This window comes from Canis aureus, chromosome 3 (genome assembly GCF_053574225.1).
Source record: "Canis aureus isolate CA01 chromosome 3, VMU_Caureus_v.1.0, whole genome shotgun sequence".
Lineage (NCBI taxonomy): Eukaryota > Metazoa > Chordata > Mammalia > Carnivora > Canidae > Canis > Canis aureus.
Genome location: NC_135613.1, coordinates 86,238,153 through 86,264,173, shown reverse-complemented (window position 1 = coordinate 86,264,173; position 26,021 = coordinate 86,238,153). Strand labels below are relative to the sequence as shown.

Sequence of the window (26,021 nt, the reverse complement as noted above, 5' to 3'; positions counted from 1 at the left end):
TTGGAATTCTTGGGAGATAAAGCCTATGTAGGCAGGGCTGCACGCAGAGATTAAACTGGATTTACCGGGGAAACAAAATAGTGTTAGATTTAATGTGTCTATCCGGCCTGCCCCGGTGGTCCAGGGTAGTGGTTTGCAAAGTTTACACATCATTCCAAGCAGGTGGCGATGCCCTCACCTGGGGGAGGAAGGCAGGAGTTCTTCCATTTATATTTATTTTTAGTGCATCCTTTTTACATTTCTTTTTTGGTGAGTGTTTGATAATTTGCTCAATATATATTAGCATAAGAGAGATCTGACTTTTTAAGAGATATACATATATAACGGGTAATGCACCAATCATATGCATATTACAGGCGAGTTTTAAACATTGCTTTGTTTCGTATGGTATATTTTTCTATTGGTGGGCGTAAGCAATCAAAAAACTTTTAGAAACCACATCCTAAACAGAGCGTTGGCAGCTCTTTGCTTCACTTATGCCCCTGCCACTTACCAGCCAGGTGACATTGAGGAAGCTTCTCCATTTCCTCCTTAGGAAAATGAGAATTTGACCACGTCTGAAGGTTGTGGTGGTTTACAGCGTGGTTTGGGAAAGAGTTGAATCCAATGCACCTGGCACAGTTCCTGGCTGTAAGGGCTCAGCAAAGGTCAGCTGCTACGGTGCTTTCTTTTCACTGTTTCAATTTCATACACATGCATTTTCTAAAAACCCTGAATTTTTATGGAAATCATCCAGTAAATGGAAATTATATATTTTACTAGGTCATTCTGAATCAGAGAGGATTGAACACGATAAAGGTTAAGTATATTAGTTTGTCAGTCATCAGCTTCATCAATAGATGTGTATAAAGCTTCTGATAAACAAGAGCAATTTCTCAGCTTTTTCACGCTTTCTCTGAGGGTCTAGACATGCTCAAGCTGAGTTTTTTCATGTGTTATCAACAAGTCCATGGGACTGGCAACTGTGACAGATCCTCAGGTAGGGGTACAGGGTAGATCATAAACACTGGTTTCTCGTGTCAGTTGAAATGAAGAGAGCAGCTTCAGCTTGCCAATGACAGAGAAATCCTCTCTCAAGGAGATGTGAAAGGCAAAGAACTGTAACCCACCAGAATTTTAAAGAATCTCTAGTATGTTTTGGAACACAATTACCAAGCAAATGTGAGGGATAATGAGAATATGGGTGATAAAAACAACATCAAAAACAACCCTAGGGAGCCTAGGTGGTCCGGTCAGTTAAGCCTCTGACTCTTGATTTTGGCTTAAGCCATGAGTTTGGTCCTTGATGAGCAAGGAGTCTGTTTGGGATTCTCTCTCTCCCTCTCCCCTCCCCCCCCCCACTCATGTGCCTGTACGTGCATTCTCTCTCTCTCTCTCTCTCTCTCAAATAAATAAATAAATCTTAAAAAAAGTCCTGACAATAAGATGTGATGAACATGTAGTGGGTTTTACTGGTTCACAAGATCTTACATACTTGCCCAGGTAATTCTATTGGGTTGGTATTGCTATGAATGAACTTATAAATGAAGACACAGAGGCTGAGGGGATGATGCCAGATTCCTCAGAAAATGTGCCTCAAAACTGTTGAATCACTATATTGTACACCTGAAGATAATGTGATGCTGTTAACTATATAGGAATTAAAATGAAAATTTTTTTAAATTTATTTTTTTTAAGATTTTATTTATTTATTCATGAGAGACACAGAGAAAGGCAGGGACACAGGCAGAGGGAGAAGCAGGCTCCCTGCGGGGAGCCCAATGTGGGACTTGATCCTGGGACCACAGGATCATGACCTGAGCTGAAAGCAGATACTCAACCACTGAGCCACCCAGGCATCCCCAATTTTTTTTTTTAATTTAAAACATTTTTTTTTAAAGTCATGAAAGATGGAAAGTGCTGAATCATGGTCTTGGACACAATTGACAAAAAATAACTGAAAATATTTTAATAAAATATCTAAAACTCTGCCAAGATTGGGAAACCTGCGTGGCTCAGTGGTTGGCCGTCTGCCTTTACCTCAGGTTGTGATCCTGTAGTACCAGGATCGAGCCTGCTTCTCCCTCTGCCTGTGTCTCTGCCTCTCTCTGTGTCTTTCTAATGAATACATAAATAAAATCTTAAAAAAAAAATTCTGCCAAGATTTATATTTAAAATATGGAGGTATATGTGAACATCATTACAAACATGAAAGGGCCTAACAATGCTTTGATAGGAATATCAAAATAATAAAGAATATGAAAAAAAAGAAGAAAAATGGGTCTTAAAAACATCAGTTCATATCCCACACCCTATAATCCCTCCCAACAAATTATACCTGGCTAACTGTAACTTACTCTTTCACAAATTATCTTGTTTCCACATAGAGCTTATTGCCAACTAAAGTCATATTGTTAACTCACTTACTAGCAAATTTTTCTGTTTCCCTACTCCCTGCCGACCAGCTTGCCACCATGGAATGGGACCATGCTTTCTACATGGTTGGCCTCCAGGAGTTGTGGTGCTGATTTATGGTTTCTTCCTCCAATCTTGGACCTCCATAGGGAGCAAATACAGCCTGTGGCCTCAAGGTAAGCCAATGAAGTTTTATCGGAACACAGTCATGCCTGTCGACTGCACATTATTCGAAGCTGCTTCTCTGCTTCAATGGCAGAGCTGAGTAGCTACAGCAGAGACAGTATGGCCCTCAAAGCCCAATTTCCTACTTACTTGGCCCTTTATAGAAAACATCTCTTGACCCTTGGTTCAACAATAATCAAGTAGAAGTTACAGATGAAGAAAAGAAATATTCAGCAAGCAGAACTGTTGCTTACAACACACTCAAGTTGTAGTACAGCAGTTTCTACAATGCATACTCATTAAGTCAGATTAATGCAGCTACTTAGCATGTAATGTATGGGGTAATCAATACTATTGTGTCTGTTGTTTAAAAAAAGAAGTGATGAGAGCATGTCATTGATTACACACTTACCAATGCTATCAACATTTACCTTAGTTCAGGTAAATGCCACAAAGATAAAGGTTACCTATTGCATAAGAAGAATTAGATTTTCAGCCAATTCCCAATCATTTTAAAGACAGATAGAGACCTTTGCTGTGTTTTCTTTTCTCTCTTGATTCCCACCTTTGGGTGTTTCACTTTTTCTTCAGACTTCTAGTGTGAGGGAAGGGGTTGAAAAGAGTCATCCTTTAAGCACTCATAAACATTTCTGGAAAAAGACTGTGCACTTAAAAAAAATCTTTAGAAATAATGAATAAAACTTTATTTTTAGATTTTGGTGTGGATTGCAATTATCTATACTCTCCTGGCTAAGAATAGCTTGGAAAATCCAGAGCTGTTTGGGGATGACAGGGCTTTGTTTGAAAGCCAGATCATGGGAGAAGGACAAACATTATATGGTCTCATTCATTTGGGGAATATAAAAATAGTGAAAGGGAATAAAGAGGAAAGGAGAGAAAATGAGTGGGAAATACCAGTGAGGGTTACAGAGACTCCTAACTCTGGGAAACAAACAAGGGGTGGTGGAAGGGGAAGTGGGTGGGGGGTTGGGGTGATTGGGTGATGGGCACTGAGGGGGGCACTTGACGGATGAGCACTGGGTGTCATGCTATATGTTGGCAAACTGAACTCCAATAAAAAATATATATATTTTTACATATACCTGCATATTTTAAATATAAATCTTCTTTTAAAAAGAAACCCAGACCATCAGAAATTCTCTTCTTGCTTGGATGTACACATGTAAAAAGCAACTAATAAAAGAGAAAAATCCTTCACTAGCCTAAGAAATGCCATAGGAAGTTGGGAATTCCATTGGAGGGCAATTCTACACCAATGAGTTTTGAAGTTCTGCTGTACCTTCACTAAAAGTAATATTTGACCTCAATTTTACAAAATATATGTTCACATTTTAATGCTTATGGATCTAGAAATGTATCTTATAATCTGTATGTGCATGCAACATGGTACCCATCTTCCTACTTTCCTGACCTTCACAAACTGTTCTTTTCTTTTCTTTTTTTTTTTCAAAAACTGTTCTTAATTCGACAGCACCTCATAGTTGATGGACCCTTCTAAGTCAACAAAATATATTTTCCTGGGAAATCAAAAGTGAGTGGTGGAAATCTACATTTCATAAAATAGCTTCTCTGAAATTAATCCTTGCTACTAACAGAACAGGTCCAAGATGACAAGCCCCATATTTCTTTACAAGCCCTAACTTCTGAGACAGGTTTCTCCACTCCACCTGTCTGATGAGTCCCCTCATGGGCAGTGCTGGCACCCTGAAAAAAAAAAAACACACAGCCAATTGTCTCACAAACAAGGTCTGTGGCCACCAGTGCCATGTGGTCTCTAAGCCAGTCGTGGTTTCATTCCCTCATGTCCATTGGCTGCAGAAGGCCTACCAAGTTCATTCTAAAACAAAAGCCACTGAGACTATGCATTGTTTTCCAAACAACCCATTATCCCGTGGCCTATTGCAAAATTAGTTGAGAGAGAATCTGTGCTGAGAGATAAATCTTTCTGTGACATTTCAAGACTCATCTACAGCCAATTAGAATGGCCACTGGGACAGTAGCCTGATAGCACACATTGAGATCATGTCAGCCTCCTCCCCCCCAGAAGTCCTTAAAGAAACCTCTTGGCAGACCTGCAGTGTTCTCTGCAGTCCTGACTTGATGGGAGACCAGGTATGTATATCAAATGATGGGCTATCAAACTCAGAACAGGCTTGTGGTCAGAGATGAGCTGTCTGAACAAACAAAGAATGGATGGAATCCTGAGACTATGGACAGTAAAAAAAAAAAAAAGGCTTTTACAGGAGGAATGACTCCTTAGCCCCAGCACTTTAGCCTCCAAATGCAGTCTTGGGCCACACAGGAGCCTGGACCACTGGACAGATGAATTAATGGTGCTTTATTTCCAAACCGAATCGGCCTTAATGGTTAGCTGGGTGAGTTTCATCGTAGGGTTTTGACCCACAGTTTTTAAGGGCTGCTCCAGGTCAGGGCATATCAAATCTCTTCCCTTCCTATTTAAGTGGCCCTATATTCCTGATGTACCTTTTCTGGAAAGCGGGTGAAGCCATTTCTCCCTTTTACAATATTCATGGGCTGCAATTTCCAGAGCTCTTTGTTATCGGAGGGGCCAGGTAGCCAGATGCTTTGCAAACTTGCTATGGCTTATTCAATGTACTATTGATGCCATTAATATCAGAAAATTGTTACAGAACACTGCTTCCTTCAGTCACATAGCAGTCCTATGGAGAAGTAAGTAACGCTGTTCCCTTTTTTCTGGTTGGGTAAACTGAGATCCAGGGAAGACAAAGTACATGCCCAAGGTCTCCAAAGTAAATAAAAGTATTTTACTTTCTTTAGATTCTCTTCATCAATACAAAAAAGTTCCATTTTAGCTCTCTATTATTAACTCAGAAGGGCACTGAATTCAGAAAACCTTGGCCTAGAGAACTGCTAAACTCTCTTTCCTCACGCCAATGACAGAACAAGTGTAGCCAGCACATCGCTCAGCTGAGAGGTTTGGTGGCTGGAGGCAGTGTGCCCTTGGGCCAGACTCTTAAACCAGCCTCATTTTTCAGAAATGACACCATCTTCTGATCTGTTCAGATCTGGCCATAGAGTAACTTTTAGAAAGTGTTTGTGAGAAATTTATTCTTCTCTCAGAAGAGTTCCCAGGAGAAAGCTTCTATTCCTCTCAGCAGAAAAATCAAAGCATCCCCTCCCCACAATCCACACACACTCACTGCAGAGACGAGCAAATGATAATGTAAAAGAAGGAACCAGAGATCCATAGAGACCACCCTGGGTCTCTCCTGGGGAGGTGGCAAGGAGATCTGGGTACACAGCATTCTCTCATGGAAATAGGCTTCCTGTCTTCTGCAAAACTGAAAATAAGGATGATAACAAGAAAGATTTATTTGAGTTTGAAAGGAAGTTCTGACATTACCATAATGGCATCTCTGCATTCACATCTCCATTTCGTGTTTCTCTAAAAACATAGCTAAAGGGAACTATTCTTTCCCCCATGGTTTGCAACAATCGGATTGCCCAAGCTAGCACATACTTTCAAAAATCTTGGTTAATTACTCACCAATAGAAATACCAAAAGCAACAAATCAACTTCATGCATATATGTTTGAGAACCCTTATTGTTCTAAGAGACTCCTAATTATATGTTTCCTCTGGTATCTACCCCCTACCCCTCCCTACTTCCCTACGGGAGACTGAGTAACACAATCAAAGAAGATTCTAAAGAGGCTTGTCATATCCTGGGGTTTACATAGATGGTAGTCAAAAGGCAGTGATGTTAATATTGTTTTACAGTATGCTGACTGCTTGGGGGGTTTGCAGCCATCTGTGTGCATTAACCCTTTTCTGAGTCAGGGGAGAGGCTGGGATCGGCTCATTCACGGAGTTACTCTGTACCGCTCTCTTGCTGTACGTAATCATTGATGTGGGGCCAGCAGGCAACCGTTATTAGAAGGAACCACATGGAGAGGCCAAGGGCAATCTACCCTAAAATGGACCACTGTGGCATGCAGATTATTTCTAGATGAAAACAATGAAGTCCCAAAGACTCATGAAAAAAAACCTCTTACCCCACCCCTAAAATACCTACAAGAATTTAGGTAGAGGACCTGCTCCAGGAAGGGAGCTATCACCATAGACAACTACATTATGCTATGAACGAGGCATGGTAGACAGGAAGGTACTAGCGCAGCCTGTGATCAGAGTCCTCTAGGTGCCACAGTTTCTTGGGGGGCCAGAAACATGTGTTTGCCAAACATTTACTTTTTCATCTTCCTATAAGTTGTATTCCTTCCCTTTGAAGTCTCAGACCCTTACCCCTTTCTTTAGTTCAGGATGACATATATACCTCATTTTGCCTATCTTTGGAATTTCATGTCTGTGTGGATTCCCAGTAGGTTCAAAATTAAATTTGATTTTCTCCTGTCAATCTGTCTCATGTCAACTTAATTCTTAATCCAGTTATGAGAACACTGAAGGGCAGTATATTTTTTCCCCTACAAACACATGTCCTGCTAGGCTTTGGGATAATAGGCATCTGATTCTGCCCTGATCCATTCCCATAAGAGCCATTATCAGCACTACCTCTGAGTTCTCCAAGAGTTGATTCTTGATTATCCAGGTGAGTGTGAGTTTACGAACACAGAAGATTTTATTAGATCCATATTCCAGACTCCTAATGCAAGCCTATTTCTACTGATAGATGAGCTGGCTACCATATAAATAAGGTAGCATTTGTGAATCTCTGTGAACATTCTTGTGAATCTGATGAACACATTAGACTTTAATTTCAGAAAAAAATGCATGTGCTCCCTCTTAATCGCTCTTCTCTCTCTCTCTCTCTCTCTCTCTCTCTCTCTCTCTCTCAAACACACATAAATACACACACAGAGACACATACTCAAAGCATATAAATCCGGGAATCTCATGGACCCCCCGAAGCTCATCTGTTCTAACAGGCCCAGTGAATAAGCCTCACTTTATTAGAAGTTTCACTTCTAGTCTGCTCTTTCCCCCAAAGTCCCATTACAAACATTTAGCATACTCTTTCCCCACAGTCCCATTATAACCATGTCTAATGGATTTTAATGTCTCTTTAATTGTCTTGTACTTCAATCAAATGATTTCCTCACTGGTTTGAGGACAGCAGTGTACTACAATAGTATTTAATTTTAGTCTATAGACATGCATCAAGCACCTATTATAAGTAAGCACTCTGGCATCCCTGTGATGGTCAGTTTTATGGGTCAATTTAGCTAGGATTATTGTCCAGTTATTCATGCAAATACATGTTGTTGTTATCAATGTGATTAATGTTCAGAAATCATTTGACTTTAAGTAGATCATCCTAGATATCTAAACAGGCCTCACCCAATCAGTTGGAAGAGCTGAAGAGCAGAGCTGAGACTTTGGGGGAAGAAAGAGAATCCCACTATGCACAGCAGCTTCAGCTTATGCCAAGAACTTCCAACCTGCTCTTCCCGATGTTCTGTTTATGGATCCTTCAGGCAGCACATATAATCACATAAGTCAATCTCTGAAATACACCCCTTAGTATATGTCCATTAGTGGTTCCATTTCTGTTTAAACCTGGACTAACACAGATTTTGGTATCAGAAGGCTGGGTGCTATTGGAACAGCTACCTAAAAATGTGGAGCTGTCTTGGGGATTGGGTATTGCGTAGAGTCTGGAAGAATTCTTAGGTTCATGATTGAAAAAACTTTATTTACTTAAACAGATTATTAGTAGAAATACAGGCAGTACAGGAGCTTTTGGTGAAATCTCAGAAGGAAATGAGTAACATGTATTGGAAACTGAAGAAAAGACGATCCTCACTAGATAGCAACAGAAAACATGGTTAAATTTTGTTCTGCATTTAGTGGAAAGCAGAATTTGAAAGTTACAAACTTGGATACTTAGTTGAAGAGATTCCCAAACAAGATGTATGAGATGTGACTTAGTTTTTAATTTCTGTCCATAGTAATACAATAGGAGAAAGATAGACTTAAGGGAAGAAGTGTTAAACAAAAATTACATGATGATTTTAAAAATTCTTAGCATGGGCAGCCTGAGTGGCTCAGTGGTTTAGTGCCACCTTCAGCCCAGGGTGCTATCCTGGAGACCCGGGATCAAGTCCCACATCGGGTTCCCTGCATGGAGCCTGCTTCTCCCTCTGCCTGTATCTCTGCCCCCCCCCCCCGCCTCTGTCTCTCATGAATAAATAAATAAAATCTTTTTTAAAAGCTTAGCATATTTAAATTGCAAAAGATGCTAAATTTAGGAGATTCAACTGTCCAGAAAATGTGCTCTGAGAAGACCAAGCTGGACAATGTTTGGCAAGCACCAAAATATCAAGTATATGACTCAGCAATATCTGCAGAAGCCAGGATTAGAGATGGGATTCTCCAAGAAAGTTCTGTGGAAGATGTTTTTGCCTAATAGAAAGAGTATCCATGATATACATAGGAGACCCACAAAGTTTTGGGAACATTATAAAGTGGAAATATTGCCAGCTTAGAAATGATCTGACAGTGGAACAATCTGACAAAATGAAAGAAAGTTTCTGGGATCCCAAAATTCTACAGTTAGGATATAGGCTAACAAACATGTACAATCCTTCAAGAAAAAGGAAGGTTGATTCTGAGGGCTGAGACTGTAGCAACATTTTTTTAGATCTGTTTCCTAAGGCAAGAAAAACAAAAGCAAAAATAAATTATTGGGATCACACCAAATAAAAGGTTTTTGCACAGTGAAGGAAATCACCAAGAAAACCAAAAGGCAACCTATTGAATGGGACAAGATATTTGCACATGATGTTTCCAACAAGGAGTTAATAACCAAAACATATAAAGAAGTTATACAACTCAGTATAAAAAAAATCTGATTTAAAAATTAGCAGAGGACCTGAATAGGCATTTCTCCAAAGAAGACTTCCAGATGGCCAGCAGACATATGAAATGATGCTCAGTATCACTAACCATTAGGAAAATGCCAATCAAAATCACAATGAGATATCACCTCACACCTGTCAAAATGACTAGAATCAAAGACAAGAAATAACAAACACTAATGAGTAAAAGAAACTCTCAAGCACTGTTGGGGGGAAAAGTATATCGGTACAACCACTATGAAAAACAGTATGGAACTGCCTCAAAAAATTAAAAATAGAACTACCATATGATCCAATAATTCTACTACTGGACATTTGCCCAAAGATGATGAAAACATTAACTCAAAAAGAGATACACACCCCTATGTTTATTGCAGCATTATTTACTATAGTGGAGATATAGAAGCAACCTAAGTGTCCATTAATAGATAAATGGATGAGGAAGATGTAGTATAGGTAAATACAATGGAGTATTACTCAGCCATAAAAAAGGATGAGATCTTGCATTTGTGACAACACAGGTGGAACCAGAGGATATTATACTTATTATGGGAAATAAGGCAGGCTGAGAAAGACAAGTACAATGTGATTTCACTCATGTGTGGAATCTAAAAGATAAAAAAAAAAGAATCAACAAAAAGCAGAATCAGACTTATAAATACAAACTTATGGTGGCCAGAGAGATCGTGGGTGGTGGATGGGTACAATGGGTGAAGGGGAGTGGGAGGTCCAGGCATCCAGTTACGGGGTTGAAATCATGAGGATCATGAGGATGAAAGGCATAGCATAGGGAATATAGTCAATGTTACTCTAATAGTATTGTATGGTGACAGGCGGTAGCAATGCTTGTGAGAGCGCAGCATAACTTACAGACATGGTGAGTCACCATGGTGTATGCCTGAAACTAATGTAACACTGTGTATCAGTTATGCTCGAGTAAAACCATTTAAATAAATAATTTTTTAAATAATAAATTTATTTTTATTGGTGTTCTATTTGCCAACATACAGAATAGCACCCGGTGCTCATCCCATCAAGTGTCCCCCTCAGTGCCCATCACCCATTCACCCCCACCCCCTGCCCTCCTCCCCTTCCACCACCCCTAGTTCGCTTCCCAGAGTTAGGAATCTTCATGTTCTGTCTCCCTTTCTGAGATTTTTAAAAAATGAAATTTAAAAACTTAGGGTGTCACAGCTGGTATCCTCTTAGAGATGTTCCACTGATTTTCAAATGGTGCTTCCTGGGAGACAAGGAGAATTATAAAAATCTTGAGAACAACTGGTGTAGCCTACCTCCCACCCCTACTTTACCTTGGCCAAGAGAGACAGAGCCTTCCCATGAATACACAGGAAGAAAAAAAATTAAAAAAAATAAAAAGAATACACAGGCAGAGGTGAGGAAAGGCAGTACAGTAGGATGGTGAATTTAGGGGTGTTGGCATCAGATACCCATGGGTACAATCACGGAACCTTTGTGAGTTCCGTGTAACCTGGGCTCCTGAGCATTTACTCTTCCCTTGCGAGGCTGGAAAAGTTAGGGTCACCTCAGATTTGTGAAGTTCCTGAATGACTTAGCAAAGGTGCTGGTTTCATGACGTGAGGTGGAATCCACAGAAATATTTTAAAATAGAAAATACTACAACCTACTCTGTGTTCTAGATAAGCTGTCTTTCTGTGGTGGCAGAAAGATATGAAGAATCAAACATCGGTGAGAAAGAAGCCGCTCTGGAACCTGCTGCAAGAGATTCTGGGAAGGAGATAATGAGGCCCAGAGGAACCGTGGAGATCGTACAGGAAGCACATTTTCAAATACTGTGTTTTTCCTACTCCAGAGGCAGAAAAAGTGGCCAGGCACATGGGATCACTCAGCGGCAGGAAGGTGTCGCGTGTCTGCGCTGGTGAAGCATTGGGGGCAGCCTAATTATGCAAGGTTACCCCAGAAAAGACATCGGAGTGCGGCATCTCTTCTGAGGGAGCTGGTTATGAACTGTGTCAATGTTCAACGGCTGGGAATACATGCAATGTTTACAGAGCCTGCCTTTCACGGTTCCTAAGACCCTGATGGCCAGCTGCATGGGTTTTTCCAAGAGCCCTACACCGTATGCCCTCGTGCAGCTAGGCCAGTCGGTGCGTGCAACTCCCTAACCTCTTCCTTTGACAGCAGAGGATCTTGGAATTTTAGCACGTGCACACATCCCTGCAGGTATGACAACGAATCCATAATATTGTACTGCATTTCACAACTAAGCAGAAACTCAGAAACACACGTGCCATGAATCATGTTCCAGAAAGCAAATGAAATGAAATGAAATGAAATGAAATGAAATGAAATGAAATGAAATGCAAATGAAATGCTTGAAACGTTCATCCATGTGAAATAGTAAGGTATGGGGTGCTGACCCATGACCCAGGTGGTGGTCACTGACGCTGCCTTCCCTGCGGAAAGTGAAGTTAGTCTGAAGAAGGACGCAATGGGCGGGAACCATGTGGATCAAAAGAGTAAAGATCTGTTCTCCTTCTCTGCTGACTCCTTTGGCTATTTTCAGGTTTATTTCCCACACTGTGTTATCCAGGGCTTTAGTGAAGCTCATTTTAAATCATCCAAAACCTGTGTCTTCAAATCCTTTCCCTTAAAGAAGTCGCTACATTGTGGGAGGGCTCTCCATTAACTCTTCATTCCGGGCAGTCACCTTGAATTTGTCTTTGCTCAGTTCCCTCTCCTTATTCACACTTGTACCTCGTAGAAAATGAGAGACTGTATTTGATGTCTATGTCCTTTTTCTATTTGGGTAACTCATGGCTAACCTGAACTGCAATTTAGTGTGTGTGTGTACAAACACACACCTACACCTACACACACATACACGCACACCTACACACAGGGACACACATATGTGCATATAGGTACAAAATAGGCACAAGTTTGGATATAAATGACAGAAATATAGATAGATACGGATCAATAGGGTATGAATATAGATCCTATAGATGGGATTTGCTTCCCGGAGAAAAATATCTTTCTAGCAGCAGCCTTTACAGATTCTTAAAAAGAGTGTGTAACTCACAGAAGGGTCATAAGCTCTGAGAAATAAGCCTGTCTTCTTCTCTTCCCCCTTTCTTTCTCTCATATCGCCCTTCCTTGTGCTTCTCACCTTCCCCGTCATATCCCTGCCCCCACTTTACCTCCCCCCCCATCTCCTTCACATTGCACTTGACCTAGTTGAGCTGCTCTGTGGGGCCCTGGGACAGAACATGCTGCTCCCTCAACTCGCTTCTTCAGCCACCTTCGGTGAGTTCCACCTGTGTCTGACTCCGGAGAGAAGACCAGACGTTCAGAGCGGGGAAGATGGTGAGAGGGGCTGCTGTATCTATCACAAGGACTATGTTTCACCTGTTTCTTCAAAAGATGTGAAATGGGAGACCTACTCACCTAAGAGGGTTTCCAATCATGCTTCCTCTCCAGACGATGCCCAGGGTTGGGAGCAGAACAGGACACTTTAATCCCTCGCCTGCTCTGGCCTCTGTGGCTCTGAGCCAATGATCCAAGGGAATCTGGACAATGAGCAATTCCCCAACCATCCTCCATTGTTGCAATATGAAAATCATGTCAAAGGACGGAAGTCCAGCTCTGAACTGAATAATTAGTAATTAGGGCATGGGCGGGGGGGACTCGATTCTACAAGTTTATCAGTCTCTGCTGGATCAGGAGCTCCCTGAAGAGGGTTCACCTCCACTGCAACCACCCCATATCAGCCTTGCCCTCAGCCACTATCTGGCTCTTTATCCCCTTATTAATAAAACCTGGCCTCTCACTAAATGATTTTTTAGGGCCTTCCACTCCCAACCATCTGGGATTATGACACTTCTAGAAGAATCGCTGTCTTTCCATCATTTATGGTGGAGTCCTATCCCCGCTTCTCCCAGGCTTCCCAAGACAGACCATACATTTTATTCTGGCCAACTTCCAACCCAAGCTTTTCCACGGCATCCCTGTAAGGTGGTTTTGCAACTCCTACCTGCCCGCTGTAGGTCAGGCCCCTCCCTGTGCTTTCCTTTCCAGAGCTCAGCCCATCCTGCCTGACATCTGCTCCCACAGATAGAGATGCACAAGACACTGGGAGGCTCTGCTTTCTATTTCTCTGTCTAATTCACTCCATGGAGTTTTTCCTATTCAATAAAGGACTTCATTTCTATTGACTCGCAAAGACCACACATTTCAAGTGCAGCCAAAACAAATCAATGTCACATGAGCCAAATAAATCCTTCTAACTACTCCGAAGAGCTAATGATTTTGAAGTCTTCTCACTACCTATATTTGAGGCTGGTTACATCCTATGTGATCACAGGAATACCTAAAATACTGTTACTAGGTAAAATGGACGTGTTCAAAATATGTTCTTGGAGGGCAAAGAAAGATTTTGATTAGATTAGAAAGACTTAAGATTAGAAAGATTTCCCTCACTTCAAAGTACATTCCATTTCACTCCTTACCCCTCCAAAACACACCACTCTACTCTTTTCAGCCCCACTTTTGAGAAACTTGGTTCTTAGGGAAAGTGTCTCTAATAAGATCAAAATGTGTCAGACATTCAGAACTGGACCATTAAAATAGTTGCTCTAGAGTGAGTTTGAGGGATTTTCACTTTGCTGCTTGGAACTAGCTGGGTGAGCACCTGCCAAGTCTATTCTTGGCTCTGGTGTGCATGATTAGCCCCTCACTTCCCGAAGCTCGAAAATATAAAAACAAACAGATAAAAATTACTATGTGACACTGTTCCTCTTTCACGCGCTGCTGGAACATCTTGAGGCAGCTTTACTGTTACTGACCTCAGGGTAATTTTTTTGCACCTGGGGTGGCAAATTACTTCCAGGTGAGGCAAAACCAGATGGCCTCAACTTTCCTGGAGTTGATTAAAATGATTGTACCTGCTTCAAAAGTCTACTAATCAAACACCGTGGCTTGATTTACCATGGTAACGTCTCAGCCAGTGGCTTCTGCACCGTTAGTGGAAGATGTTGAATCTACCAATTAAAACTAGCAAATGATACCCCCTATCTGATACACACACACATGCACACACACACACACACATGCACACACACACACACACACACACATCACTTTATTCTAAGCGCTTGCACAAGAGCTAGCTGCTGCTGAACAAAAGGAAAAATTGTTTTAAATTATTTAAAAAATGGAGCTCCTGCTTCGTGACATATAGAATAATAAAGCAAGTTTGTAACCCTCTTGGCATGGTCTCTACTAGTGCACAAATACAGAAGATGCTTGAACTGTGTAATTGCCTCGGGTCTTGTGTGACATTCATCTCCACTTGGCAAGAATACCCAATAACATAGGGGGAGGGTAATTTTCTCACTTATGAGTTATCAAATGTCTCCTAAGTTGGGCATATGAATTCCATATTCTGTTATCATCAGATGCTATTAGATTGCCATGTATTTGCACTCTCTGGTTTATAATTCAATACAATTCAATTTATTTCTGTTCAATTCAATTCGATTCAATCTAATTCAATTTAATTCAACACATTCATTAGCCATATACTCTATTGGGTGCAGGCTAGTATGAATATTAGTGAAACACAACCCCTCCCAGCAAAGAACCAAAAATAATTTATTAGTCGGTGTTTGAGGGACCTTATAATCACCACATGAAGCATGCTAAACATCAGTGAGTGTAACACCTAAGATGTTGATAAGGACATTCAGATGACTGTGATATAGTGGCCATTCTATTAAAATGTATGCAGAAAATATGCCAAGGCTAAGCAAGATATTACTTATGTATGACACAGAATAGCTGATACTGCTAGGAGATGCTTTCCTTTTACATTTATTTGTTTCTTAGATTATGAACTTATCTTAATGCATGACAATCTTTAATTTCTGAGTGAAAACTGCAACTAGAATGGATATGTTTCTAAAGACAAAGGAAAAGAAGAAACAGGCAAAAAATCATGCTGCAACCCAACTCTATCTTCAATGCAGCATTAACAGTAAAACAAATAAAAATCTAGCAGCATTTTAGTGTTCATTCAGAAAATGCCATCTTAAAATCACTTAGATCTTCATTATTTTTTCAACATAGCAAACGTGTTTGCTTTTGCAGATGCTCTAACACAAACATTCACATTCCAGACCAATAAAAATAGCAATAGTTTGCAGTTATGACCACTAACACCATTTGTAGGCATGTGAAATCAAAAAAGATTAATCACACCATGTGAAGCAGGCAATACACTGATTTCTAAATTATTCTGCAACTTTAGGTCTAGACCCTCCTGGTAGGAAAATACTAACATCCTGCAGTTGCACAAGAAATTGTACATTCTCAAGGAGATCCAATATGGTATATTACTTCTGTGTCTGGAAGTCAACGTCCGTCTTCGGTTTCTATGAACAGTTTCCACCAATAACATGTGACAGGGTGAAATGTTTTCTGCATCACTCCCCATTCTGCATCTGCTATACCAGCTCATCAGTAGCAAAAAGCTATCTCCATCCACCTTACATCAGCGGACGGTAGCAGTTCAAATATTTTCCTTTCTTCTATTGCCTATGCCCTATTAAATGTGGACACCCCCCACACACACATCTTACTTCCTTAGAAGTAGGAAGTCCTCATTCTAGGCTAGACTCACTTAAGAAAATGAAAATTCTGACGACAAGGTCTCCCTTCTTTGTACTTTCTTAGGTTATCATCCCTGAATGCACCAGGTACACTATGTCTTCCTCTGCCCATCCCCTAATAAGGAGGGGACTTGTAATAAGACACCAGAACAGACAGCCCAAGTTGCTGGATGTGCTGTGTCTTCAGGAAGAAGTCTGAAACCAAGTCTATGTGGTCTTTATGAGAAGCAGCATGATGGAGTGCTGGCCTGTGGAGGCAACTCTACCACCAAACTGGCAGCCTCTGCCTAATGAGGAGGGAGGCCTCCCTGCAGGATCCATGTTGCTAGAGCTCTGGGTCTCTTACAGAACTCCTGCAGAGGCTGTGAGGTGCTGGTCTGGGGATCTTGGTTGGCTACTGGTGTCTAGGAGAGACTCAGGCCTGGAAAAAAATATGCATCCAGCTCTTGGCACTGCAAAACATGCCCTGGAGAACTCACTACAGGAAGAGAGCTTGTGAAACAGTGTGCAATCATGGATTTGGCTGTGGAATGGAGCTTGGGATCAGCAGAGAGAGAGAAAGAAATACAAGAGATGGGAATCCTTGACATGAACATCCTAAAGGAAAAAAAAAAAAAAACACTCTAAGGCAAAGGCAAAGATCATGAAAAGATTCAGAGGTCTCAGCAATGGGTTCCCATGGGAACCAATCAGCCAGCATCGGCTATGGGGCACCTCTGGGTACTTGGTTTTTGTGCACAATGGCTTGGCTGAGGAAGTGAGGCCTGGCTGACCAATGCACGGGACTGACATTTACGAGATCAGAATTCTGTTCTGGCAAGTGCCCTCGACTTGCTGGGCAAGTCATCTGGTATGTCTAGCTTTGGTTTCTTCATTTTCAAAGAAATGTGTGAAGTGATCATCACATGTTCCCTACGGCCTTTCCCTGTATCTCTCTTCTATGACTTGAGGGATGCACCTTGTCCTAGACAGCTCAAGCTGCATAACAAAGTAATGTAGACTGGGCAGCCAAAATAATAGAAATCCATTTTCTCACACTTCTGGAGGCTAGAAATCAATCAGGGCACTAGCATGGTCAGGTTCTGGTGAGAGCTTGCTACTGGCCTGCAGAGAGCTGCCTTCCCACTATGTCTATGGATGGCCCTTCCTCAGTGCATGTGAAGACAGTGAGAGCTCTCTCTGCTTCTCTCCTTATGAGGTCGCTAGTCCTAATTGATTAGGACCATATCCTTATAACCTCATTTAATTTTGATTACCTCCTAAAAGTCCTATCTCCAAATACGGTCACATCAGAGGTCCACATATTAATTGGCGGGAGGGCACACGATTCTGTAGCTAGGCCACCTGAGGCTATGCTGCTTAGAGGCAGCAAACGTTTCTCCAGTGGTTCATTCTTCCTCTCTCAGGGCCAGACACTCAAGAGGGGTCAAATGCTGAGTCTCAGGGCATCCATGAAGCCGGGCTGGCCATGAGGAAGAGAGTCAGGAGGCTCTGTGCTGTCAGATGATGAACCACATAACCCATGCTCTCAGCAGGTCAGACCAGCACATTTCTCCAAAGAAGCAAGAACTGGAAATGGGTCAAGTAGGCAACTGAAGGGGAAGCTGGAAGTCAAGAGCCTGGTTCTGAAGCATATAGGCTAGGAGAAAGAGGACGTATGGTCAAGGCAAGAAAGTAAAGAGGCAGAAATACCAGACTGGGGATATTCCATATATGTACATATATACATACATACATGCATTAGCCTAGGAATGATAACTTTAAAATTTTTTGTGAAAGGAGTCCCCCAAAAGAGTCTGTATTCTTCATATAATTTCCCCCTCACTCTTCTATCTCAAATTTTCACCATATTTGCCACATGGACTATGGGTTTTACTGGCTTGATTTCCTCCATCTACCTCCATCTGAGATTCACAGATCACATATCTATAATAGGTGACAGGGTTCAAACAATGTCATTCAGGTCCTATGCCATGAAGCCCTGGTTTGGGAATGTTCTGAGAGTCAACGCATCTCAGACACAGAGAAGACGTGTTCTAGTTTAACGTGGCTTCCTAGAGTCTCCCCCTCCTGCCCAAATCCCTCTGTCCCAGACAAACCCAAGGAAAATGAGAGAAAAGAAACATACTAAAAATAAGAACTTGAACAATCCTTGAATGATAAAAGGCAGAGAAAGCAACTATCACAGAGAGAAGTTCACAAACCGGGGAATGGAAAGTGTCATGAAAAGTGCCCGTGCCAAGAGGTGGATGAAGGTAGAAGCCACATGGCATTGGTTACTCCACTGTAGTGGGAACAGCCACACATATTAAGTCTCTATGCTAAGCAGTGAGACATGAAGTGTCTGACTTAAGGCTGGAGCAGCGAGTATGGAGGATTGGGTCCAATATGCAGGGTAGAACTCACAACGCTGGTGATTTGGGGAGGATAAGAGATCACCCACAGCCAAGACCAAGTGTGCAGCCCCACAGCACTTTCCACTCCTTCCCCATTATTACTGAACGCAACACACATCCCACAAGCAGCACCTCCTGCCCACCTCCTCCATCCAAACGCACAAACACATGCACCAGGTAGTTTGATGGGAAATCACTTACAGACATGTGTTCAATCAGGAATCACCACATGATTCACAAAGACCAATATCATGGAATTCAAATGAAGAAATAAGAGGCTCAAAAGACAGAAAAAATGTAAGAGGAATCAAGGCTAAAAGAGGAATGAGAACAGGACTAAGTTAGTTTCATATCTACAAAAAGATACAGAAAATCACACTTACAAACAAGAACAGGAATTATGAGCTAAGCACAGAGGGTCATGAAAAAAATATCTACTTACAAATCTTGGAAATGAGAAACACACCCAGGGCTGCGGTATTAGGTGATTTACCAAAGTGATCATGAGATGAAGCAGAGGAAGAGGAGAGAAAAAAATATAAAAAAATCCCCATCCATACAGTGACAGAGTAGTCTGTGGCTCCTGGATATTCTTAGTAAAAAGGAAAAGTAAAATAAAACCACTGAGAAAGGACATAGGGATTCTAGGCTTAGTGTAAAAAATTTCAATTACACTATTTTTAAAAAATAATAAAAAAACCAAACTGTTTATTTAGAATTTACCACACGGGCATGATTACCCACACAAAATAAGTGTCAGGAGTTCCCTGATGGAGTTGGTCCAGAAGAAGACCAAAAGGAAGGGGAAACCTGCAGTTCTGGCAGGAGTAGGAAGGAGAGGAAGAGGGAGAGTGATGCACAATTTGGAGAAAGGACAACATACAACGGACACTCCATGTTTGGGGAGGCAGGGGAAATGACAAGTATTTTCTTAAGAGATGTTTTGCTAAAAATTGGGCAATTTTGAAGATGTAACTCCAACTATGAAAAACGTAATAGATTCATCTATCTGACGAAGTAGGGAACCTCGTGGAACTTTATGGGAAAGGAGTGAGAGGATAAAAGATGAATCATGATATTGGTAAAAACAAGCCATGAGCTGGATCAGGGAGCGGGTGGGCAGGGAAACCAGCTAAGCAATTCTTGCACTACCACAGGACCAAGCTCAAAAACATGTGCAAGAATAAAAAGCAGCCAGGCTTACATGCGCATTCCTAGAATCCTAAAAAAGACAATTCAATTCCAAAATGCACCATGTATTTTTCACCTAATCTTTGACAATATTTACTGCCTTGTGCCTCGTTTTATTTTTCTGTTCCCTTTTTCATTTCCTTCACAGATGAACACACAGTCAGACAGCTCAAGTGTGATAAGCACCCAACTGAGACTAAACATTTGCTCTTTTGTGCACGCCTAATGATTTCCATCTTGGCCTCCACTGTGTTAAGTTTATGAAACCTATGCTTCTTATCACTGGTATCAGCATTTTCATTTTTCTGCCAGGGGAGAATGCCATAAAATTGTACAACATAGAGTTGTACAAACTCTACTATACTGACCAAGCAGGCAGGCTCCAGAAACCAAGCTGCTGCCTGGCCAGCAGCACTGCCAGGCAATGGCTCACTCAACCGGGGGGCCACGCAGGAGCATGTCGGGTTTGCATGGTTTCCGTATAGTCACTGCGGACCATGGATTGTGCAAGAGTGGAAGATGCCAAGATTGAGGATCATCCTCAGAGGAATCAGACCTTGGCTAACGATGAGATAAGGGACACACCAAATAAAGATAACAGAGCACTGTGGTTTATAGAGTATATGCTGCGAGTTTGAGAAAAGCAAGACTAGACTGAAAAATGATGTCAACATTTGAGGACAGAGCATTTCCCATGCTCAAGAAAGTCTGATTTCCCCCTCCTCTCCCCTTCCCTCCCCTTTTCTCCTCACCTCTTCTCATCTTTCCATTCATTTACTCCTGGGTGCATTACGTCACCCTGCAGACTAGATCACCTACTACGTGAACCAGTGATCTCTGCCCTCACGAGCTCACCTTTAGTGCAGAAAAAAAGCTATCACATGATGTACACTAGTGGCTGTGAAACTGCTTTTCCAGATAGTAGAACCCTCTCTGCCAATGAAATCCTATATGGAAAATTTGTCAAGCTATAAAAGCTGTGTTGCTCCCTTAGGGATGGGAGGGTGTGGAGGGACTTGGAACCCAGGCCTATAATCCAGGATCATTCTCAGCCATTTACATTCTCTCTTTCTCTCTCCCTCTCTCTCCCTCTCTCTCTCTCTCTCTCTCCATCCCTTTCTTTCCCTCCTTTTCTCTCTCCTCTCTCCCTGTCTCCCTCTCTCTTTCTCTCTCCTCCCCCTCCCTCCTTATTTCCCTCTCTCTCTTCTCACTCCCATCTAAATAATCAAAGCTTGGAATAAGGGTTTTTAGGTTAGCCACATTTACTGAATAAAAATGAACATTTCTAATCCTTAATTTTAGAAGAGGAGGAGTTTATCCTTCCACATGTCTTCACCCACTGCATAAATGAAATCATAAATCAAATGTGGTCTTCAATTTTCTCTCTGCCTTGCACCTCATCCTCCCTTCTCAAAAGCACAGCTGAATTGTGCCCGAGATTCTATGGAAGGCCACCTCCCATGGCCTTCTGGAATGTTCTACCCCAGAACTGCAATGAGGGCTAGCATCTATTGAGCAGCGTCTGTGTGCCAGGTTCTGTGTTAGATGCTTAAAATACATCATCTCCAGTGACCCTTTGACTTAAGACTCACCAAGGACAGTTTAGGATTGGGATTGTCCAGATAAAGAGAAGCAGTTTCCGAGAGGTCTACTAAAGGGACCAAGGCCATCCAACTCCCGGGATTCAGCCCCAGCTCCACCTGGGCCTCATGTCTACCTGCTAGTGCCTGGTTACCTGTGTGCTGCTCCACGGCGGCTCGGCCTGCCCCTCTGCATCTCTTCATACCTCTCTCTCTCTCTCCCTCTCTCATACACACACACACACACACACACACACACACGCATGAGCGCATGCATGAACCTCCTCTGCTTGGAAATGCCCACTCCTGACATTAAGCGCTTTGCAAGCCCCTGTTTACTTTCTTCCCCTCCCTGCCTGCTGTCCCAGGCTACAGCTGCTCCTGATGCCATGGTGCTACTGCTGCCAAAAAGCTGTTTTTCTTCCACTCTAATAAACATGTTTCTATTCATTTGTGAGTTGGTATGTTTCTTTATCTAATGGGCTCACACTATTCGAATATGTCCAGATAATGCGTTAACTCCTCCAAGGCTATGGCTTTCCAGAAACATGCTCTCCAAGTGCCAGCCTTCGCCTCAGACACATGGGCACCACTGTGCTCAGACTTAGTCCTGAGGGAGAGAAAGTGTCTTTGCAATGAGACACGCAGGTGAGTGGGGTGAGGGCATAAATGGAACATCTGCTTTCATTATCCTAAAGCAAATTTAGTGCCAATAAAAAGTGTTCAAGTGAGAAGATCTGAGGATGAAAACTGACAGTCAAAATTACAACCATACTGGATCCCACCTCCATGCCAGTGTCATCCTTTTTAATTTGGCTGTCTCCATTCTCAGGCTGAGCAGGGGACTCACACCCTCTCTGATCCCACTCACTGGCCCTGCTGGCTTTTCTTGAACCCTTGTGATATCAAGCACCACTGTCTTAAGTGATTTACAAATACCCACTCCTTTATTCTTCAAACCAGTCTTGTGAAGCACAGAGAGGTTAAATGATGCAATCAAGGTCACACAGCTGGTGAATGACAGATCCAGGGTCTGAACCCAGGGAGTCAGCCACAATGCCCTTCTGGTTACTGATCAAAAATACTTCACTGCAGGGATGCCTGGGTGGCTCAGTGGCTGAGCATCTGACTTTGGCCCAGAGTGTGACCCCGGGGTCCTGGGATCAAGTCCCACATTGGGCCCCCCTCAGGGAGCCTGCTTCTCCCTCTGCCTATGTCTCTGCCTCTCTCTCTGTTTGTCTCTCATGAATAAATAAATAAAATCTTTAAAAAAAATACTTCACTGCAGACATGTCCTGAGACCTAGAACCAATGGGGATTTCAAATTCCTTTCTAAATAAATCAATGATAAAAGGCCTGGTGTAGTGGCCAAGTATCCAAGTATCCAAGCTCTGCAGTCACTTCTTGCTATGTGACATTGGATTAGTTCCTGAACCTCTCAGAGCCTTGACTTCCTCACATTCCAAATAGGGATGAGAATAATACACCGGGAAGGCAGAATGAGGTAATTCAGTTAAGGTCAGGGACATAGTGACTAGCGGCCTGTACTGTGTAATACGTGCACTCCCACTTGTCATTGATGATGTCCAGCACTGAATATGCAATACACAGGCAAGACTTTTTAGAAGGCTGCAGAGAAACGGAATCAGTCAAGACAGAAGGTAACACATTGAACGAATTCTTTTGGGGTGAATTTCAGCTCTTGACAACCACTGTTACATCTGCACTGCCAGTAGAAAGCTGAATATCTAAATGTTCACAGCAGTAAGGTGCTCTGAAGTAGGATCTCCCCTGTGGGCAGAGCATCTTAAAAGAAGACCCTTGTGCCTCCATGCCTCAGCCTCTGAGGTCTCTTCACATTGGTTCTTACCCATGTCCCCACCCTCTAGTGCATCCCTGCAACAAGCCCTGGGAACACCTACCTCATCAGGACCTCCTGCCTTTGTTCACCAAACTCTTCCCGACCCAGGATATAAGCCTGAGCTCCAGGCCCTACACGAAGGGCATCTGATCAATCTCCATTTCCTGTGTCTCAATTCCGTCATCTAACAGGACCATCTGGCTAAGTTTCAAACAACACAAATACCTGGGTTAGCTCTTAGGAGGTTACCAATAGAGATGTATTTTTTTTTTCCCATTCAAGGCAGATTGGATAATGCTCCTAAATTTCAAGTATGTGATTTGGTTTCCCCACTCCTGCCCCTTCCTCCTTCTTCTCTGAGTCACTCTTAAATCTAGATCAGATATTTTGTACTTAGTCCATTTGCTGGCCACCAGAGCAGTCAAAGGGATGCTGACATTTCCTCTAACTTACTGCAAACCAATCGTGCCTCCACCCATCCCCTCTCCTCAATGTGAAAGTTGTCAATATTACCCTCCCATACTAAAAGAATATTTTGAGTAGAAACAACATAATAAACACAAAGTTGCTTTGAGCTCTTCAGAGAAAGGATTTTGCATTGAAGTAAATTTGAAATCATTTGGCTATTTTCAGCAAATATGGCTCCAAACTGGAATCACCTGTGTTTATCCCTAGATGGTGTAGACAAATGGCTTTGTAGCTAAATCTACAACTTTGCTTAAAAAAAAAAAAAGTCAAGACAGCAAATCGCTAATCTATAGAGAGCACATGGCTATGTACCAAATCCCAAATCCTGTGTCCAACGGGACGCTGAGGCACAAGATTTTATTTTTGGTTTATTTTTATTGGGCAACCACCTCATTTGCTATTGTAAATAGACCCCAAGATTCCATGAAACTACTCTGGTAGGGGAATTGGCAGCTTCTATTGGAAAGGAATCCACCAATTAGGATAATAAGTCCAAGGAAAAGAAAGAACACAGTATTAACTGCCTTCTGTTACAGGAAACACCTGGACAACTTTGGTGCCGATGAATCCTCTACATGAAGTTTTGAAGCAAGTGTTTGCTTAATTTTGCAGGAATTGTTTTGGAAGGTTGAGTGGTAAGGGAAGAGAGAGTATGTCTTCATTGTTTCACATCATTTTATCCTTAGAAGGCCAGCCCCCTTCACAAACCCCCTCTCCCCACCATGCTCCAAGTAAGCACCTACAGGCTTGGTCCAGAATTCCACAATGGTTTTCTGTTGTATGGACACAGGTCCCTATGCTACACTAATTTGTTTGGTGATTAGATTTGCTTCATCCTTGGCCTTGGAAGGGCAAGGAGCATAGCAACAGGAGTTGACAAGACCTGAATCCAGTGCATGGATCTGTCCTTCATTTATTTGAGTCCTTTGAGTCATTTCCATGACCTAGAGAGTGAATCTTTGGCTCTGGAGTCAAACTATGTCTTGGATCAAATCTCATCTCCACCACTTATTGGGTGAATGACCTTGGACATGTTACTTAATTTCCAGCCTGAGCTTTTCTGTTGGTAAGTGAGGACCGTGACAGCTACACACTCATAGGCGAATGCAAAAACATTAACTTAAATTATGCATGCCCAGGATTTAGTTGATCATTATTTTTGTTGTGATTGATACATCATTGCAATTAGTGGTTTCCATCCAGTGCAATGCAAAACTATCAAATACTGCACAAATAAGCTGCATAGAACTACAAAGGCAGTACTGTTATTATTTTTATTATGTGAGCCCTGAATTTAAGTCTATCTTAGAGGTGACAAGAGACATCATAAGAAAGGAATTACAGAGATCCCTCCTTTCACTTAGGAAGAGCTTTAAAATACCCAATATGGTTGAGAAATATACATTTGCAAAACATTACTACATGTTTAAATGAGAATTTACACACACGTGGACTCATTGAGCCCAGAAAATATGATTATGAAGACAGAGAATTAATTCTGCTATTTTCACCTGCCTCATAGAAGGAAGAGGGAGGGGAAGGAGGAAGCATCCAAATCAAATAACATTTCCTTCAACTATGATGCATGGAGTGAATAAGCGATTGACTTTTCCATTTGGTGCCTTAATTCCTGTCCGTCAGATTCCCTGCCATTTCTTGCCTGGAAATGTTATTATCTATCACTCCTCTGGAATGAACAGGACCAGGTACATCTCTCTGAATCTCGCTCCCCCCTCTCTTTCCCTGATAAGCTGGCAGGACTGGGGCTGTTGACAAGATTCACATTCTCACCTGATAAAGTGCCATTTACACTGTGAATGCCAAAGAGAGTGGTGGGGTGTAGACTCAAACACTATCTTTAAGGGGGAAGACACTTCCAGACTCCCAAACTTAGAATACTGGTGCCCAACAAGGTCGGGGTGGGTGGGAGAGAGGGTGGGTTCCAATTAGTATTCATACCTGTTCTTACTTGGTAAAATTGTGGGATCACAGCTTTGTGGATTAAGGATTAAGAGCAAATTTGGCTTAGTGAATATTCCTCCTCTGGATAAATGTCTGTTGAGGATTTAGAAAACACTGTTCTAAACCAGTGGGATATTTTCTTTACACGCCAATATTTTTTATTTCCTTTTAATAATGACATTAACTTCTATATAAAAGGCCCACTTTGTTGTTGTTGTTTTCCTCATCTGAAAGGTGAAGCTCTGCCACCAAATTTAATCAATCCTCTTGCCTCCCACCTCCGGGGAGACGGGGAGACGAGCACAGGGCCAACTGGTGCAATCTGTCGGCGACCCCACAAGCAAGGTCAGGCACATTACTCGGCCGACGTCTGAGGCACTGAATCCAATCTTCAGGGATCACAGTGCAATAAGCAAGCGGCATCCGTGAGTTCCTGACAATCATTTCTGAAATGGACTCAGCACTTGAGAAGGCGC

At 42.1% G+C, this 26,021-nt stretch overlaps 1 protein-coding gene and 1 long non-coding RNA gene across 9 annotated transcripts in view; both read right to left on the bottom strand.

Moving 5' to 3' along the window:
- NTM (neurotrimin) overlaps nt 1–26,021 on the bottom strand; it is a 942,893-nt gene that overhangs the window by 237,274 nt on the left and 679,598 nt on the right. The gene's annotated exons all lie outside the window — the stretch shown is intronic.
- LOC144311550 (uncharacterized) overlaps nt 5,654–26,021 on the bottom strand; it is a 30,752-nt gene continuing 10,384 nt past the window's right edge. Inside the window, exon 2 of the long non-coding RNA XR_013377165.1 lies at nt 5,654–5,903. This is a non-coding gene — a long non-coding RNA (uncharacterized LOC144311550). The remainder of the gene's footprint in view (nt 5,904–26,021) is intronic.